Below are 17,709 nucleotides of genomic sequence, written 5' to 3' on the forward strand. Positions count from 1 at the left end.
CTCCGAGCATCCGTTCCACCTCTTGCTTAGCGGAGCCTGTGCCAAGAGGATTAAAGATGGAGGCCTCTAGGGCCATGGCATGCCATCTGGACAGGGTTGATCTGGGAGCAGGGTTGTCAGCCAGGACTGCTGAGTGTATAAAATGCTGCATAACTACATTCAAATGCAGCTTTAGAGAATTACATGTTTTTTTTTTGTCCCACACACACACACAAAAAAAAGATAATTTTCATATGATTTAGTGCTCTGCTTTCACACGTTGCTTTCTCTTCATATGTCTTTCTCTGAGGAGCGAAAATAAATGATTTGATTTCATCTGATTCATTTTCTGTGAACTATTCCTTGAGTCTGCTGCCATATGAGAAGACAAGTGGGGCAGTGGGTGTGAAGGGGGACGTCTCCGTGATTTCAGATTTGTACTTTTTTGTTTCTGTGTCAAGCGCTTTTAATATGCATTTAGATTTTTTTTTTTCATAGTAAATGGAAAAAAGACAAAAGGAATAATGTATGTTTACAAGCCCTTCTAGAAAATGTGTGAATCTTTCCAGAAAAGACACAAAGGGGTTTTAAGAAAGAAAGGGAATCTGTGTTTTTCCTCCGAGCCATGTCCGACTTCAAAATGGTCAAAATGAAATATAGAGATGACTAAATGGTAATGCCGCAATAACCTTTTCCAGAGAGTGATGTGTGCCACCTTTGATTCCCCCCCACCATATCAAGGTCCAATTTTAAAGGTTAAAGCTGGTTGTTGAACCTCGATATGCCGAGGAGAGACGAGATGACATCTGTGCTCTGAATGACCAAGTGAGGGGAGAAGCAGAGCATTAAATCATGCAAGACATGAAAATAAGAGAATTTAGGTCACAGTCAGCAACAACTGCCAGACTTCAGAGAAACCCGTGAAGTTTTGATGTTTAGATGATGTAATTCTCTCTCTTTGGTAATATCTGTAGGGAATAGACATGGGGGGGCGCTGAGGGCTGATGGGATTCTTTATTAGCTCCCTCGCTTTGAGAGGTTATGGTATTAGCAGGAACCAGCTGAGGCCTCCTCCTCATCCACCTGGATTCCCCCTCCACCCCCCAGACATCTCCCCCCCAGGCCTGTGTGCTTTATCACATCTTTCCCAGGCAGCCCCACATGAAAAGTCACATTTCACCACCTCAACATATATAATGTACACGGACACATTCACGCTAAGTGCACTCGGGGGTCCCATTACTTCTCTCCAGCGTTAACCACATTCCAACGTTAGCCATGTTCTGAATCTAATTCTAATCCAGATACTTAGTTTAAACCATAACCGCCTCTCCATTTAAAGTCCACATCCTGTCAGCGAGAGCCCAACTGATACAGATGTTCATATTTCTGATGAAGATCTAAATTCTCAATAACTATATCTCCTCGCCACTAATGTTTTTCCTGGAGAGCCTCTCACATTAACAAAGAAATGCATCAATACATCATTAGGAATATCCCACCACTTTAACTCTAGCTTTTAAGTTGAGTTTTAATTGAAATAGATTGTTTGTTGGTTTCTAAATGCTGCGTTAATGACAAGGTCTCTACGTTTCGCTTCAGGGACCAAACATGAAATAAAACTGCTTCTCAACAGCAATAAATTATTAAATAACCTTAAATTAAAAATGTTATTCCACGAAAAAAGGGGAACCCCCTGTGTGTCTTGCAGGAGGTTTGCCACTGGGTATCTACCTACTGAGATTGGAGAACCAATTAGCATAACCACACCACCAGACCCTTCACTCTGACGCACAGCCTTTCCCCAGAACTTTCCTGGATGAAGTCCAAAAATAAGCACATTTCTTCTTCCTTCATCCTTTCCAAGAAAAGATTAATTAACTCACTTTCAACTTGCACAGGGGGAGAAGTTCTCTAATTTCAGTTGGACCTCAAAAGGATCCACATGCACACAAGCTCTGGACAAAAGAAACCTCTCCAAGCGTCCGTGCCATTAGAATATCCCCGGTGACCACAGCATGCACCACTGGCTCTGTGTGTGTGTGTGTGATTTGGGGGTCGGGGGGCTCGACCAGTGCTCAGGGGACCTGATGACTGGAGTTGGGAGGTTGGCGGGGCGGGGGGGGGGGGGGGGGGGGGGGATTTGCGGCTCCTGCCTTACGCTAATGCAATCACGACTGTCGTTTGCCAGTGTTGCCACTGAGCCTGCAGCTCCTCTTCCCCACTCTCCCTCCCTCTCTCTCTCTCCCTCTCACACACTTGCTCTCTCACTTACTCGCTCACTCTCTAATACATGCAGCTTCCCTTCTCTCACTTCACTGCTCACTCCCTCTCCCTCCCTCTCTCTCTCTCTCAGTCGTCATTCTATTGCCGCACGGACACACTCCACACTTTGGTGTGTATTCTCCGGCTATTCCCCCGAAGCTGTTGTCTCTGCACCTCGCGCAGGGCTTGCACCACCGACGGCGTCTGTTCCGTTTCAGCGTGAGGCTCAAACTGTACACAGAGAGCTGGATAATGAAAGAGAGGCATCTAGGAGGAAAGCAGGGTGAGAGAGGGAACTGAAAGAGGAGTAAAAGCAGCGAAAAGGAAAAGAGTCTCCTTCTCCTCTTGCGTAAAAGCGGTGGGAGGACAGTTTGATTCAGTGAACATTTGGATTAAACGTCTCTGCTCTCTTGTGTCCCACTGAAGGTAAGCCCGTGCATCCTCCTCTAACATGTTCTTCCTCAGCCTGCAGGCGTCTCACACGCACCCTGCTCCTCACCGTCAGAGAGACGTTCAACTGATTCCACCGCACAGAGGGAGCTCTATTCACTTTGTGTGACTGGTGTGTGTGATGCTCTTTGCAAACACAGTTGTAGACACTTGCTTCAAACAGCTGGTTAAGAGTGATGAAAGGGGGGGGGGGACGTGTCCTTGAACGTGTTTCAGCTAAAGGAGTTGTGAGAAACAAGATGCTCGAGTGGTTGTGTGTCTCTCTCTCTTGTGTCCTCTCTTGTAGACTCAAGTGAGAATTCACTAAGTGTCAATTGAAGCAGATTGGTTCACATGTCAAGCAACACTCTCTGAAGGTGCCGAACCCATCCATGGAGTTATTTGAGTTTACTGCATGTGAGAAGGAGATGTAGCTTCTGAACTCTGTGCTGGAGAGTGTTCGGAGCTGATTATCACATCAAGTGGTGTTGGCTTGTTGAGCTAAGCTGTGCGTGGATAAGATGACACAAACATTTCCATTCTCTCTCCAAACATTGATAATGAAAACGGGGACATTATTCATTAACAGTCTGGTCCACATGGAAAGAGCAGCTTCAAGGACGACAGGATGTGTTCACTCTGCATGTGTCACATAGAGCAGAGTCTGTTTACCCGGTAGCAGGAATGAAACAGTGTGTTCAGAGGAGAGTCAGGGCACAGAGGGTCTGACGGCTCAACCACAGCCTGGAGATTATTCCCCTTGTTTGCACACACTGTATATGAGCAATTGTATTAGTGGGAGAGGCCATTCTTGTGGTTTGGAAAGGGATTAGAGGGAGGATATCAGAGCAGGCTGACAGGAATCAGATTTGCAGTGAAACGTGGGATCACAGATGCAACCTTGCCCCCGTTCCGCAGTAGCAGATGCTTATTCAGATGAGAGGGTCTGTGAGGGCACAGAATATAGAGATGTACCCCTGAGCGCTGCTGAGCTACATCTGCTATTAACTTATACACTTGATTGTTACATCAGTAAAACCCACTGCAAGTTATTACAACATCACATTTGCATCAAGTGCTGAGATGCATCGAATGCAACACAAGCCGATGACTGCTGCCACTCTGAAGACTTTTAAACCAGCGTGCATTACTATTCTTATACCTGGCACGCTGCAGATTACTCACTTCCCATTCTCAGTAACGGGATTGTGTGGAACATTATTTTCCCTCTGACTGAGGAGATACCTTGTGAATGCTAGCGCCGCCTTTCAAAGTCAATCCCGTCCTCACTTACAGATTAGATAAAAAAAGCTCTCTTGCCTTCCCCTTGCTTTAAGCACATCTAATGTAACTCACTTCAGTGTCAGAGGCAGCGAGTCCTCTTATCGGCACGCCGCTGAAAACACCTGCTTTTGGAATAATCAAATTACGCTGCGAGGAGTCCACTTCCAGAGGAGAAGAGGAGCTGGACGCTCCCCCGAGCACACAGGGGCTACTGTGCAGAAAATGAGCATTCAGAGAAGGCAGCCGCCGACCAGCCAGGTATTATAACTGCATTAGACGGGGGATAAATGAAGAGACATGCATGTGCTCTGCTCCATGACGGCTCTGGAAGGCTGGTGTGGGAGCCTGGCTCAGGGAATTCAATTCATCTGAGGACAGGACGAAGTGGGAGAGGACATCCTGGTTAGTTTCACTTGTTGGCTAACTTTTTTAGTAATATTACAAGTTTCTCTGATGGGTCGACTGGTGTGGTCAGCCAGCATCGCTCTGGGGAAAGCTCCTCTACCAGGACAGACAGCAGCCGCCTGTTGTTCTGCATTATCCTGAGCAGTGTCACAGCAGACTGCCTTTCACACTGTACCACACTGCATTCAGCTTAAATCAAGAAGGATGGAGGGATTTTGAGAATGTGCCGTTTTTTAACAGCCGGTATTTAATTATCAAACTCATGCAATCAGGTTTGATTACTTCTCAGGCTTTAATTTAACATTGTGTCAAAAAAATCTGCTGGATTCTTGTCACAAGCTCATAAATTACTTTTTTATTAAGCCAATGTTTACGATTCAGTCCGTGACGAATGAGATTCAACTCATATTTGGTCCATTTTCTATTCCAAAACCAGGGGACAAAGTAAAACACGATGTTAGACCTCATCGTCTGACATCTATAAATCTTGAACACTTGTCATGCGGTTGTAAAGTCGACCCACAAACTGTGTGCGTGTGTTTTGATTGACAGGACCGGGAGCTTTGCGTCTGAATTAAAGCTCACGTCCGCCCGGCTGTCAACTCATCCCAGCGTCTCTTTGATGAGGGTGAGCTGTTATTTATGGACGGTCCGTAGCCTTTATCGTAGGCAGAGCTCCGGCGATCAGTCATAGAGATGTGCCAGCTATCATCACATTCCGAAGCAAGTGTCCATCAAGAGCCTCGGGCTTAAACAGAATCAATACCTGAGATTATTTGGAGTCTCCAGACTCTCTTTACCGTGGGCTCTTCAATCTCCTCCCCCACTCGATGGACTTGACTTCATTCCGCTCTAAATGAGGTGTGTCCTGCAGCGCCCACACGTGTGTGTCTCACAGTGTGTGTGTCTGTGTGCATTAAAAGTGTGGCTGTAATTCTGCAGCGCCACCATCAATTTTTGAAATGCAAATCAGACGATGGATCTGGTTTTTGTTCCATGTGGTTTCAAGGCCAATCTCAGCTGGAACTATTTCACTTGTGTGAACGTGCTTTGTGTCAGGATTCTCCCACAGAATCAGCAAAGACCCCCACAGACCTCTAAGACAAGGCATCTCCACTGCTCTCAGACAATCACCAGCAAGTCCTAAACATCCCAAATTAAAGTCTTACAGTGATGGATGACTCTCAATCTCCAGGAGATATTGCACAGGCCTCCCCTCTGAATGATGGGCAACTCCTCCTCACTCTGCTCAGCAATTATTTATATAGGTTTGTCTCTGTTCGTTTGTCAGTTTTTTTGGACACAGTGTTTCTTCCTCCCAGTTGAAGAAATACCCCGTAGAGATTAAACCTCAGTTTCTGTAGCTTACTGATGCTGAAGCTTCTCTGGAAAGCAAACAAATATCACCTTCCCTGTGGCAAATGTCTGTTTGAAGTAGCAGTGGAAAGAAGGAAGAATACAGTTACCTGAAGAGCCATGTGAATAAGAGAAAGCGACTGGACTTGAATATATCTGTACATATTAAACTATTTACAAATCACTTCCACAGCTATATTTTCAGAAAAATCTCCAAAGTGAGGTCAGCTCATTGTTGCTTCTCTTCTAACGGGACTTTATTAATGAATTTTCCACCGTAACTTTTTTCAACACTGCAGAGCACACACAGTCTTAAAATACCCCAAAGAGACCTTGGGGCCTTTGTGCCTTTTGAATTCATTCGTGCAAGCTCTGTGAGAAATCCAGCACACGATCTCAGCCAACAGTGGGCAGGACTGGCTGTGGTCATAAAAACCCGAAATCACTGGAGGCCATGTACAGGCACCAGTACAAGAGGATGATGGAGGGTGTTTCCTTGCCAATGTGTTTACTCTACTATTTATTAAGTTATTCTTTGTTGTGTCTCCATATTTTGCCCGGTGCTGAGTAGCAGGTCTCCGTAGCTTCGCCGGTTTCAGGAAGACGGCCAATCAAGCAGGTTATTTACTTAATCCCAGATCCTTTGCATTTGTGATGAAACTCTTTCCACACATCTAATCTTTGGGACTCATCCAAACAATAAACCGTCATCTCGGGCTGGACTCTATAACCTTAAACACAACCTCGCCGGTGCCCAATGGCAACTTGGGAAAGATTTCCTGTCACACAGGTGAATGACTATTAGTTTACGGACCCTAGAGGTAGAGGGAGATTGTAATGATTTCTTGAGAGGCTGCTGGGGGGCCTTTCATTATGGGGCTGAGCAGCACTGGAGCTCTCTGGCAGGAAAGTGCGAGTTAGAAATAGATATGGAATACTCCATTTCGGTGGATTGATTAAATCTTGCAGGAGACTCCAGAACCATTAACATGACTTTTTTTTTATGAGGGATAATTGCTTCGAGGGATCGATAAAAATTCATAGATGTTTAAACGAGTTGGGGTTTAATATGAGATGACCACGGTGATACAGAACTAATTATGGGGGTTGGTATTAGCGATGCAATTAATTATTACTGATTAGATGATGTGATTATTATTTGAATAAACGATAACGTGGTGAGTCTCTAAATAGTGACAGTAATTTGATAAAGATGACGCAAGCTTTATGACAAACAGTCCAAAAGTCAAGTTCCTCAGGTGACATGTATAGTGAAATAAAACTGCATTTTTGTTTCATAAATGTCTTAAACTATAGTTAAATAGTTAATTAAAATAAACATTTCATTCGATTTTTTTCACAAACTCATTAATCTCATGTATGAAATGTATTAAAAGTCTTTGGAAGAGTATATTTATATATATTGGACAAAAATTGTCAGTGGGAAAGTATAATCTAATTTCTGCAAAGAATAAACTTCCATAGACAAACGCCTCAAGTAAATAAAAAACAATTTCAGTTTGCTTACCGTTATATAGAAGTGACAGTTTCCCTTTACCACTTCTCCAAGATGCCTTTGCAATTAATTCTGTCCTCCGCTGTATGCCACATAAAATTTCCACTTTTATTCATCCACGTCAAAACTCATCTTCATTTCATTAAAGGAAAAATTGTGCTCCTTAAATCACATCATTTCCCAGTGCGGCAGCCACCAGCGTCCTGTGAAGCACCTCTCACCAAATGCAACATTTCATATTTTGCTTAACACACTTGAGCAAGTTGCCCTCCCTGGCATATAGAGTAGTTTAAATGCAACCAGTGCAGCATTAATAGCCCATGTGTTGAGTTAGGCCATCAGCGTGTTAGATCTACGTAGCATTTCGGTCGTGATGGTATATTTTGTAGAAGCAAATCTATTTTGTTATTTAAGAAGAAGGAAAGAAAACTAAAAAAAGAAACACAGTTGTTACTACCACTGACAAAAAGGAGGATATACACATTACAGAACTGCTCCGTTTGATTTACAATATGTGAGGTGTAATTCCGAGTGTGTGCAGAGAATGGTGCGTGGAGGTGCCGGAGTTTAATTTGAAATATTTACCAAAGGAAGTCGCTCCTCCTGGTATCTCCTCCTCTTATCGTTATCATGGCACAGAGGAAAATTACATCGTAACTTACCGGAGGAGAACAGAGGCTGAGCTAGCACAACAGCAGGCAATCGTTTGATATGGGAGGATGGCACCACAGAACTCTGTTGCTCTTACCCGTGAAATATCAGTTTCATTTTTTATTATCATCATCAGGCTGGGAGTCTGTGCCGGGGTCAGGCTGCCAGTCATGTCACCCGCTGCTGATATGAGCCAGAGTTACATTAACTTCACTGGCTCTGCTCTTTGTACCGACTCGTTTAATAACACTGGGATGTTTTTCTTTTTTTGTTTTGCAATGCAATTTATTTTACTGCTTATTTGAGAAATAAAAAGTGGCACAAACCCGATTATGTGAGTGAGACTTAGCTCGAGTGGACTTTTAAGTACCAGTGTTGCTGTAATGCCACCAATTGTTGGCTTGTGTTTATTGATTTGGGATTATATACAAATTTTAAGACTTAACACAACTAAAATAAAAGATATGATAGCGTCCTATAAGCCTGGGCGCCATCTTGGCTCAGCTGATTGTGGTTTTCTCTTAATGTCTGAAGGCCATTATGATTTTTACAATACATTTTTGGAAACATGAGAAAACAGTAAAGTTACGCAACTCCTGTAAGGTAAAAAAACAAACTATGACTCCAGTCAAAAAGTTTTGTTGGAGGAACAGAATCAAACTGTGAAACTGTTTTGTTTGATGAAAGCATAAGGACAAAGAAACACTTCCCTCTGTATTCATTCATGCTTATCTTCAAACAAATGCCTTAGTGGAAAATGTCATTGGGGAGATAGGGGGACATTGTCATCTATTTCTGAGTTTACTATTCAGAAGAGTGCCCATTTAACATAAAATCACCCACTCACTCCCCCTCACACCTAAATCACACTGACTCTTAAGGACATCTGTTTTGTGTACAGGGGTTTTTGACTTTACAGCTTACCATTTCAAACGGGGCCGGCCCCCCCACGCCTTATATAAACCATGAACCCGCGGAGTGATAAAGCATAGCACTTCTTCGATTAAATAGAATAAGAAATCATCTTGACAGACCCTAGATCTTGGTCTGGGTGAGTCTTCTTCTCATGAGCGAGACTTCCTCAAGGTCAGCATGATCGCACTTTGCTCAGTGTGTGCAGCGCCTGTGATGAATAGGACGAGGTGTAACGGGAGATGGGGGGGTTGGAGATCCAGCGGGGGTTAATGTATTGTGTTTACCTGTAAATAGAGGCCACACAGAGTGTTTCTCAGTTGTTACTAAGATTAAAGAGGCAACAAGAGCTGAGTGGCTTTTCAATTGTTAATGTCACAAGATTTAGAGCGCGCCCCGCTTCCCATTTGTTCGCTGTGGTTCTTCCGACTTTTGATATTTGTCCGAACCGAAACAACAAATGACTCTGTACTTTAATTTAAAGGTCCGGAAGAAAATGTTGAACTTCGGACTAATTGCAGGAAGTAGAGGTGGCGTTCAACAGGAGAAGAAGAACCAGTGGAAGGGGTTGCTCCAGAAACTAAGTTGGTCAGGCTCGCTCAATCGTTTGTACTCTTCGCCTCCAACAAGGACATTTATTCGGTGCGTTTTAATTAATGTCAAATTATGCACATGAACTTGGACATGCTGGTAGCATTAACATAATATTGGAGTGGCAGAGAAATAGATGTGGCATCCGTCATAGGACCTGAAACTCAGATATCATTGTGGCCTTGAAAAGATTTTAATTACTTTAAAGTTTGAGGACTCTGCAAAACAGTTCAATGAGATATGAACCTAACAACAGTTGACAAAAGTAAACTTGAATCAATTCATTACTGTTACATGAGGTTGAGGCTTTATAGAATTAAAGAAAAAAATATTACATTGAAGATAATCTTCAAAAGTGCAGATTGCAGTATTTGATTTCAAGGTAAACCCGACTGGGAGAGGTCATTTCTGAAAATCCCCATGACGTGCATACAGATTCTCAGAGATTGGGTTCTGAGGATTGTGAAATATGAGCGTTTTAAAAGGAATCAGACACCACAGTGAAATGAGCAGGGGAAATATCATAGGTTATGTTTACATCATGACATGAATCATCGTCTCCAGAGGACACCGGGGCTCTGGCTATATCTGAGTCCAAGTCTTCCACTTACCATGGGAGCATTTCCCCTCACCTTAAAGTCAGTGAAGTACCAACACTGGTCAATTTTCGAATATTACCAAAGAGTTCCAGAGCACAGGAAGCCAGGGCTCCCTATGAAGGGCTGGAAATACGTTTTTAGTGTGCCTCAAAAATATGAGAAGGTGAAGCCTGACTTTGAAAAAGAGGGAAGTCTGGACTTTTAAACACTTTGGTCAGAGCAACATGAGACAGTCCCCTCACAACTGAAAACAACCAAACTGGTGAGGTTCACCGGTGCCACGGCAGCCGGCAGGGAACTGAATCAAAAAATGGACAGAACTAAAAGCTCTCTTTATTCCAGACCTATTCTTCGTGGGCCGAGCACAGAGTAAGATGTAAGGCTTGTGGTTGAGGGGTGAAACTAGATGACTCTGTTGGTTTTTGTGCTTTTGTGTCTGCATTCTCAGGGCGCCAGCCTGAATGCATTAGCTCATGCAGATGGTGCTGCTTTCACAGGTGCTGCACAGCACTTTGTATCCTGCATCTAATATTAACAACTGCGTGGTGTAGTGTCATCAGCCCGCATTGCTCGGGTCAAAGTTTAATTTATGAAGGGGCACTGCAGTCGAGAGGCAGTGGCAGTGCATGTACCACTACACGAAGAAGCCCAGGGTTCAAACCCTTGACTGCATGTTCTGTCACTCGACTGTCTCTATCAAATAAAGCTGAAATAATTAGAGGAAAAACAAGTTTAATTTGTGAGAACTCATGTAGGAAACATCAAGCCCTAAATCCAGCAGCACCTGGGAATACAACCTCTGCTTTAAGACGGATGGCTGCTGATGTGCTTTGGCACAAAGTGCAGGATGCTGCGTTTACCGGAGTAAACATCTGCGTCTGTAAGTGTTCATGCACATGCTAAGAAGCCCGGGCGCTGCTGCAGAGCGCCACGAGCACGATGAACACAGACACACAACCACAGGAGAGCGCATTGTTCTTACTTAACCTCCACAGGCTGTTTTTAGTTTTCTTCATCAGAGCAGAACAATGAGTCAGAGGAAGCTAAATTCAAGGCAAACCCCCCAAAGGGTTCGGGGCTCTTAATTTGACAGCTGTGACTTAGTCTGCTGATGAGTGAGGGTCCCTTCGACTTCAGGGTGAGCAGCGTAAACAACAACGTGGCCGGTCGCTCCTGTGCAGACGCGACTGACAGATCTATCATCTCTCTTATATGGAGCCATTAATCACTCAGGCTATACTCAGGAAACTCCTTAACTGGAATGGATTCGTTTTGATTCAGTTTAATTTAGAGACTTTAGAGGTAATGTGTTACATTGTCAATTCAGAACAGATTGGATGTGTATATACAACTGAGTGTGGATGTTTTACAGAGTTTCAAAATAGCCAATTTAGCATTTTTAAGTAAAGTCTTTTCAATTTCTATCAAAACCAAAATATAAAGGCTATTTCCTGATTCTGTTTTCAGCACTTTAGGGTTTGAGCTCGATCCAGAAGTACAGATGAAGAAAAATATCCTTCCTGTTTTAATCAGGTGGCACTTTTACTCTGAATCCATCATGCATCCACTGGAAGTTCACAGAAACCTATTAAAAACTGAATAAATGAGATTCAAGACATGTGTATATAAATTGTTGTATTAACAGGCATTTCACATTCATAATATTGATTTACACATCTTACTTCACTCGTGCATTAAACCTTTAACATTTACCCAAAGATAAATATAGTTAAAAAGCCACTACAGATGGAAATGCATGAGGAAATCAACACATCACAGCATCATGCTTGATATGATATCTGCGTGAAACGACACATAACTCAGACGTGTGACTCGTTGGAGAAACACCTGAACAATCTGGCATCTTAACATATGAGCGTGAATTACATAATTAACAGTTGCTTTGGGGAAATCAGGATTCTAGGCTTTAAAGCAGTGGAGGTTCGTCACGTCACACAGATGATGTCTCACGGAAGCTGCTCATCAGGCCTTTATCAATTTCTTTTCCTTGTGCATAAAGAAATCTGCATATAGATTCATTTTTATCCACTTATACAGCAGACTGCCACTGATCCAAGACAGCCGGTTATACATGCCTTAGGTTTCCTGTATTTCTAAACACCTTTTTCTAGGAATTTATAAATGTGTACACGCTGGGTTCACTGTATTTATGCTCCTCTTCACAGGCCTTTCAAAGGAATTTGATTAAAATCTTGGAAGATTAATTAGGAATAAATATGAAAAGATTGGGAAGGGAAGTCAGTAATAACGTTACTTCAAACAAAAGGTGAGAAAATATAAATGGTTTACCCCATTGCCTCCTAGTTTCTGAATACCTGAGCAGATTTTTATATTTCACTTCATCTCACACAATTATGGATAAACAACTTCAATTTTCCGGGGGAAGATTTCAGCATTTTTCTTCTAACCTGCTCCAGTTTAAATACACAGCAATAGCTTCTCGGAGGTTACTTGCTAACTGGAACTGAATAATGTACACGAGAAAGAATGCAGTATGTGAAGTTATTCATAAGCCTTTTATAGGCATTGTCAGCATTAGACTCCATCTATTCAATATTTCAATACAGCTTGCAGAGAATAAAGTACAGATGGAAAGAGACTGAGTGAGAAAGTTCCTCCCGGCGGGACTTTTAGGACCAGTATTGTTGCCACACACACCAAAGACATCGTACACTATCTGAAAGACAGAATAATCCTCTCTAAAACTCAACCAGAGCGTTGCTTCCATTCCAAAACTGTGATAAAGACTTATTTCCTTCACCGAATACGCTGCTCGGAATTCAGCAGCCAATATTTTGACTGGTAAATATAGAGTTGCAACAGTCTTACTTGTCACAGGTAGGTTTTAAAAGAGTGGCTCTCACTTCCTCTCGCATGCAGACTGAAGCGATATGAAATAAGGGCTTTTAGCACAGGAGCAAACAAAGTGGCACAGACACGACATCACACAGAAAAGAAGCTGCAGCAATTATGAGCTGGCAAAACATTAACTCCTCACTTCTCCACGGGACAAATAAATAGTGAGTCACAGCCTCAAATCTTATTTACCCCCAAATTTGTATGCTGTGCCATTATGCACCACTGACCCGGTGAGACAAAGCCATTACTGAAAAGACTAATTCTTAATCTAGGATATTGCTTTCTCATTATTCTCCCCCCCCCTCTGGCCTCTTGCATGATAACTGTTTGATTAAGGCAGTTATGTCACTTGAGAGCCTGAAAGAGCCCACCTTTTAATATTACCTGGCTGACTGATTATGCCAGCACTGCTCGAGGCTAATAATGTTGAACTGCAATGCTCGATCTCGAATGCTTGATGAGCCCTCTGTGACAGAATAGCCCTCAGAATTCTCAAATATTGAATCAATAAACAAAGCAAATTAATATTTCCCAAACAGTACAAGCTGGATCTCATTGCCAATTCATTTTTTAATAGCAAGTACTGAGACAGACTCTGCCCATTTGTTTGTTTAATTCCAAAGTCGGCGATGTGGGTTTGCCTTTCAGAACGACACGCTTCATGTTGTATCGTTCGTCTGCACTGAAAACTAGACTGTGCGGCACGGGGGGAAAAAGGGAAGTGGTGCACTTCAGTGAAATGAAGAGACTGTCATACCTTCAAGAATGCTTTGATTAAACGCTCTGGGAATACAGCTAGTGCCACATTAATTAAGTGCTGAAAAACACGAGTGCTGGAGTGGCTGTCTGGATGCTTTGGAGGTCACAGTGAGGCTCAGTCGAGGGTCCATTAGATTAGTTGTGATTTGAGACGAGGGGGCAGGACTTCCAGAGAAAGGAACCCCGTGGAGAGAGGACGGCCACGGCTCTGCCCAGAGATGAAATGCACTCGGAGGGTTGAGGTATCAGATGATAAACAAAGACGACTTGTGGCTTTCCTGTTTACTTACGAAATCCGTTTTAACTCGGAGACAAGCATCAGACTTATGGGCCGTGCAGTTCCACCGAGCGAGCAGCGTGCTAGATATAAAAAATACTTCCTTCCTAATTGAAAGCACATCACCCTTGCTTCTGCTAATGCTCTGTGCCACATATTGTTTCCAGTAATCAGAGGCAGATGACAGCAGGCAGTGGAAGTGGCAAATAAATGAGATCACAACTGTTTCAAAGCGTTAATCCGGTAGAACATCCACCTCAAAGTCTCGCTCTCAAAGAGGACTCCTCTCCCATTTGCACAAAAGGTATCCCAGGTTAGAGTGGGCCTGTCTGGCTGGCAGTGAGAGTAACACCGCTCGGCAGCACAGAGTGCATCGCTGCAAACATCAATAGCTCGCAGCGCTGATTGCTAAAGGGGAGAAAGATGAGATTCCATGAGGCGTGTCCTTTATATCAAATACTGTGGTCACCGAGGGCTGCCTCAGGCCAAATCCTAAACATTAGTCTCTGCAGCTTGCGATTCTTTAATCTGCATTAATTAATAAGATTACTGTTATAATTTCCAGTGTGTGCCATGTGCATAATGTCCCATTAGTTTGAGGTGAGGAGATCGGGCCAATCCAGTTTTTTAAAACACCTGCAAAGTCTGTCGAAAGGCTTTGAGGAGAATGTTTGTCATTCAGCAGAGTGAAACTGCAGAAGCTCTCCAACTCTAAGGGACTTTATTCATGTTCACGTACTCACTAGGATGCTCTCGCTGATGAACATGGCCATTAGGGCATCACATCCACATGGACAAACACCAACAGCCATTAGCATAACCAATGTGATGATCATAGCTATACATCAGTGAACCCTAATGCTTTTTGAGTTTATCTTTGCTGTGATAATGAGGCTCAGCTTAATGTGACTGTGTGCCTAATAACCCGGAACAAAAACATTTTTTTGTCTCTCCCCTATAGTTTTGTTTTGCAGCACAGCTGAGCGGAAAATGGACAAACATGTAGGAGCCAGTTAAACACAAGGTTAAAAAAGAGCAGGTTCAGGAGGAGTTGAGGTTGACTGGAGGCCATGGCATGGGGACCTTTCAGAGGTTGATTCACTCCCCCCCTCCCTACCCCTGACAGAGGTCAGAGAGGTCAACTGCATCATTTTAGGTTCACTGACTTGGCAAAATCGTTTAATGAAATTAGGTCCAGAGTGCTTCGTCTGGAGGTTTATTTCAAGGACATAACTCCAATAAAGGAGAAATAAACCTGGTTGTGCTACTGATCTAATATTCAGGCAACCACTTTGAATTATTTTGCTTTAATTTTCTCATTATTAAAAGATAAAATATGCTCCATCTGTCAAAGGGATTTCCAAATCCAGAAGAAATACGTTAAACTCCCTGCGGGAGGATTTCACACATCAGTGCACAGAACTGTAAGTTGATGGACAAATCAATATAATATCAAATGTGTTCTACACGTAAAAATGATCACGGCCTGAGAAAGAGTATTTAAAAAAAAAGGACATAAACGCCACAGCTGCGTTTTATCTGTTGATGTCTCAGAGAAGGACGAGCGTGGGGCTGAGAGACAGGAGCAAACACAGCTGAAACAGAAAAGGTAAAAACAAAGAGCATTAGAGCAGATGCACTAAGCGACGCCGCACTCCAGAAGAAAGAGAACAAATCAGGCTCCTGGCAGTTTGTTAAATGTGATCACACATGCAAGAGGGATTTAGTTTTCCTTAGGTTACCTGCGTTTTAAAATAGAACAGCTACCTTGCAAATACAGTGTGTATGTAGTGTATTAGTTAACGTGTCAGCAGCAGCAGAATGCCGAGGACCGATGGTCGACCGGCCAAACCCTGTCAGCAGATTGTTTACTGGCTTTGGGCAGCGTGTGTCTATATTAGAGCATAAAAGTGAGCTCATTAGGGATGATCACTGGTATAATTTTACTTTTTCTAAATTTTTCCCTCAAAAAACATCAGAAACAAATCCAGCAATTTTTCCCACCAAACTTCTGAGTACTCTACTTTTAGTGTAGCCTTCCCCAGACCTGTGCTTGAACACAATCCTGTCTCTGAGCTCTGCAGGCAGATCCTTCAACCTGAACTTGTGTTGTTATTGCCATCCTGTAATTCACTCTGCCATAGTTTGATCGCAGCCCTCTTTGTCCAGCTGTCGCTCTCTTTCAAACACATCAACCCCGACTGGCCATCCTCCGCAGCCAGGAGGATTCCTGCTGCGTTGAGGGGCAGATCTGTGCATATCGTTGGTATGAAGAGCTGTAGCTGAGTGCATTCCCATGATGGGCAGATCTCAGCGAGCAGGCAGACCTCAGCATTACACCTCCTCTCCCATTGCACCTGTCAGGAGTTCATGAGAGCGTACCGCGTGTTCACTGTGAAATCTCAATAATCAACACTCCGGGGGGTGCCACCACACATTGAGGCAAATCCTGTTGGAAACACTGATGTGTGATGCATGTGCTTTTCTAATTCGTGTCCAACCTGTTGAATTTACCAAAGACGGACTCAAGTTGATTTTTAAAAACATCTCGAACATGAGTGTAGATGCAGATGATCTGAATACTTAATCAATATCAGGGTTAACTTTACAAAAGCAAAGGTTTCTCAAGTTTATTTTTTAATTTGTCATTGTGGGGTATCTTTTATTTCAGCACAAGGCTGCAACATAAAAATGTGAGGAGATCTGAATAATTCCTGAATGCACTTTAGACTTGGCTTTCACAATTTAAATTATGTTTTTATTGCTTTTATATCAGTTGCGCAAACATTTAAAATTGAAACAACGTTATTGCTCAGTTGGTTTCTGGATAGAAACGCACTTGTAAGATCAGTTCCTTGATATCAAACCGAGATCTATATGATGTAAAAAAAAAAAAGAAGCTAAATGTGTTATGACTCCCAGTGTTTAATTGGAGAAATATGTTCAATAATGAAGCTGAGATTTAACCTCATTCCAGTGTTTGAGCCTTTTATACCGAAGTTACAAAATATAACTCAATAGCACTTTTAGAAGGGTGGATGTTAAAGCACTCGTGAAATTTCCTACAAAAGACTTCATCGAATAACGAGATTGACATAACACACAGGTCCTCGTGATTTCATTTGATTCTTTTGAGACACACACTTACCGTGCTGACATTCTGACACTTTGTGCTGGGAGGAATATCGATTCTCAGACTCAGTGGGAATCAGTTTAACTATCCACCCTCATCGGACACTCTGAAATCTATCAAACTTTAGAGTGCAGAAAAACCTGCTTGATTCTCAATCACGTAATTAGAGCAGAAACCAGGGAAGCAGAATATTTCTGGGTTACACTGGTGTTTTATCATTCATCAGCCAGGCATGTCATCTACCACTGATTGAATGGAAAGTTCTACCTTGCTGCAGCTCTATAAACCTGCACACTCCTTCGATGTATATACTTTTCTTTAAGGGTGTGTATGCCTACATTTAACGACAGTAATCCATCCCATCAAACCTTTGCATGGGGTCGTACAGTAGCTCAGGGTCAAGCTTCTTCTCAGTATGCTGCCGGTGCCGGGTGTTTCTCAGTTGATCCATACAACATGTAATGCTTTGGCCTCCTGTCACACGGAGTAATTAAGAAACACATTGAACCCACATACACCCTGATTAATGAATGTGTAAACTGAATTAACATGGTAATGTGCTGCTCCCGCTGTCAGGATTAGAATGGACTCCCTGCAGTTACAATGCATCTTCGTGACTATTTACCGGAGCAGATGTGGTCCAACAGCAGCGCTACCTGTGGAGCTGGCTTAT

General features: G+C 42.9%; 1 protein-coding gene across 1 annotated transcript in view; it reads left to right on the plus strand.

The window, feature by feature from the left end:
* The first annotated feature begins 2,314 nt into the window (after positions 1-2,314).
* LOC133933016 (cadherin-12-like) overlaps positions 2,315-17,709 on the plus strand; it is an 85,352-nt gene continuing 69,957 nt past the window's right edge. The window contains exon 1 of the mRNA XM_062379969.1: positions 2,315-2,670. The gene's annotated coding sequence lies outside the window, so the exon portion shown is untranslated. The remainder of the gene's footprint in view (positions 2,671-17,709) is intronic.

This window comes from Platichthys flesus, chromosome 21 (genome assembly GCF_949316205.1).
Source record: "Platichthys flesus chromosome 21, fPlaFle2.1, whole genome shotgun sequence".
In the NCBI taxonomy this organism is placed as follows: domain Eukaryota; kingdom Metazoa; phylum Chordata; class Actinopteri; order Pleuronectiformes; family Pleuronectidae; genus Platichthys; species Platichthys flesus.